The sequence below is a fragment of the Rhincodon typus genome, chromosome 8, assembly GCF_021869965.1.
Source record: "Rhincodon typus isolate 14 chromosome 8, sRhiTyp1.1, whole genome shotgun sequence".
Lineage (NCBI taxonomy): Eukaryota > Metazoa > Chordata > Chondrichthyes > Orectolobiformes > Rhincodontidae > Rhincodon > Rhincodon typus.
In genome coordinates, this window is record NC_063339.1 from 91383524 (window position 1) to 91386539 (window position 3016).

The 3016-nt window shown below is 43.3% G+C and overlaps 1 long non-coding RNA gene across 1 annotated transcript in view; it reads left to right on the forward strand.

The window, feature by feature from the left end:
- Nucleotides 1–338: 338 nt before the first annotated feature.
- LOC125483843 overlaps nucleotides 339–3016 on the forward strand; it is a 6572-nt gene continuing 3894 nt past the window's right edge. Inside the window, exon 1 of the long non-coding RNA XR_007262739.1 lies at nucleotides 339–444. This is a non-coding gene — a long non-coding RNA (uncharacterized LOC125483843). The remainder of the gene's footprint in view (nucleotides 445–3016) is intronic.

The window sequence follows — 3016 nt, forward strand, 5'->3', positions numbered from 1 at the left end:
GGTACCTTTGTACCTAACATGGTGCCATAAGTGGCAACTTGTAAACTTTTCACTGTATTCATGTGAGTACACGCGACAATGAAACTAATCAAGTTGATTAAAAATATGCTGCCCCCTGCCCCGGTCTTGAAATCCCCACCCCAGAGAAAGGATACTGCCCATCAACTTTTTGTTACCCCTCAGGATTTCAGAAACCACTTTCAGGTCAACTTCAATGTGCTACACCCCTGTGAAAGGAGTCCCAGTCCCCCATTATGACTCAATCCCTCCGTTCTCAGCAACGTCCTGGTAAATCTCATGTGAACTCTCTCCAGCTTAATAATATCCTTGCTACAACAGGTAGACCAGAACTGGACACAGTACTTCAGAAGAGGCCTCACCAACGTCCTGTACAACCTCTGCATGATGTCTCAACTTCTGTACACAACGGTCTGAGCAATGAAGGTAAGCTTACTAAACACCTTCTCAACCACCCTGTCTGTATGTGATGCAAATTTAGAAGAATTAGGTAACTGAAACCTGAAGTATCTCTGTTCTACAATACCCAAGGCCCTATTTTAATTTGTAAGTGGATTTTCTCTGGGTGTTCTGGTTTCCTCCCACAGTCCAAAGATTTGCAGAGTGGGTGGATTGGTCATGCTAAATTGTGCATAATGTTCAGGGATGTGTAGATTAGGTGGATTATAGGGGGTATGGTTCTGGGTGGGATGCTCTGAGGGTCGGTGTGGACTTGTTGGGCCGAAGGGCCTGTTTCCGCACTGTAGGGATTCTATGATTTTATGATTTTCTATGAAGTCCTGCCTCCCTTTGTTTTACCACTATACAGTACCGCGCATTTATTCAAATTAAACTCCATCTGCCAGTCCTGAGCACATCGACCCAAATGATCAAGATCTCTTTGAAATCTTAACCTTTTTCACTGTCCACTCGCATTAATTTTGGAGTCATCCGCAAAGTTACTAACCATGCCTTCTGTATTCTCATCTAAATCATTTATATAAATGTCAAACAAAAGTGAACCCAGCACCGATCCCTGCAGAACATCACTGGTCACCGCTGAACACCAGGCCTTCAGTCCGAAAAACAACTCTCCACTTCCACAGCCTGTCTCCTGACTTTAAGCAACTTTTTTATCCAATTGGCAAGCTCATCCTGGATCCCGTGTAAGCTAGCTTTACTAATTAGTCCACCACTTGGAATCTTGTCAAAGGCTTTACTATAGTCCAAGTGAACAACGTTGACTGCTCTGCCCTCATCAGTCATCTTGCTTACTTCATCAAAAATCTCAATCAAATTTGTGAGACACGATTTCTCTCGCAGACAACCATGCTGGTTATCCATAATCGTTCCTTGCCTCTCCAAATGCTATCTTTCAAGATCACCTCCAACAAGTTATCCACCATCAAAGTCAGACTCTCAGAACAGGAGTTCCCAGGCTTCTTACATCCTTCAAATGAAGGCACAACATGAGCCACTCTGCAATCATCTGGCACCTCACCTGTAATTATAGATATTAGAATATTTCTGCAAGCAACCCCACATTTTCTCTTTTAATTTTCCACATGATGGGATGCACTAGAGCAGGTCGTGAGATGTAGTGTCATAGAGTAATACAGTGTGGAAACAGGCCCTTTGGCCCAAACTGGTCCATGCTGACCATGGTGCCCACTCAGGTAGTTCCAATTGCTGGATTTGGTCCATGTCCCTCTAAACCCTTGCCATCCATATACCTACCCAATTATTTTTTAAATGTTGCTATTGAACCTGCCTCAACCACTTTCTCTGGCATCCCATTCCATATATGCACCACTTTCTGCATGAAGAAGTTGCCCCTCAGGTCCTTCTTAAATCTTTCCCCTCTCACCTTAAACCTATGACCTCAAGTTTTTAATTCCCCATCCCTGGTAAAAAGACTACATGCATTCATCCTATCTATGCCCCTCATGATTTTATACACCTCAATAAAATCACCCCCTCATTCTCCTAAATTCTAAGGAATAAAGTCCTATCCTGACTAACCTGTCCCTACAACTCAGGCCTGGCAACATCCTAGTAAACCTTCTTTGCACAATTTCCAGTTTAACTATGTCTTTCCTAAAACAGGTTGACCAAAACTGTGCACAATATTCCAGTGCGGCCTCACCAATGACTTATACAGCTGTAACATAACATCCCAGCTTCTATACTCAATGCTTCAAACCATGAAGGCTAACATGTTAAATGCCTTCTTCACCACCCTTGTCTACCTGTGACACTACTTTCCATGAACTATGTACTGGTACTCCTGGATCCCTAACTTTCACAACAGTCCTCAGGACCTTACCATTTACTGTATAATTCCTATCTTAACTCTATTGAATTGCATTTGCCAATCCTCAGCCCACTTCTCCATCTGATCAAGATCTCTCTGTAAATTTTAATAGCCTTCCTCGCTATCAACGCTACCTTCTAATTTTATATCACCCACAAACTTAGTGATCATGCCTTGTATATTCACATCCAGATCATTTACGTAAATAACAAATAACAAAGGTCCCAGCACTGACCCCTCTGGCACACCACTAGTCACAGGCCTCCAGTCTGAGAAACAGCCTTCAACCATCACCCTCTGCTTCCTGAGCCAATTTTGAATCAAATTAGCTAGCTATCCCTGGATCCCATGACTAGCCTGCCGTGCGGGACCTTGTCAAAGGTGTACTAAAGTCCACATAGACAACACCCACTGCCCTACCCTCCTCTATGCTCTTGGTTAACTCTTAGAAAAACTGTTTAAAAAAAAATTGTCAGACATGACTTGCCGCACACAAATCCATACTGACTATCCCTAATCAGACCTTGGCTATCCAAATGTTGGTTGATCCTGTCCCTCAGTATCCTCTCCAATAACTTGCCTACCACTGCTGTCAGGCTCACTGGCCTGTAGTTCCCTGGCTTGTCTTTGCTACCTTTCTTAAACAATGGAACAAAGTTAGCCACCCTTCAGTCTTCCAGAACTTCACCAGTGGCTAAAGATGAA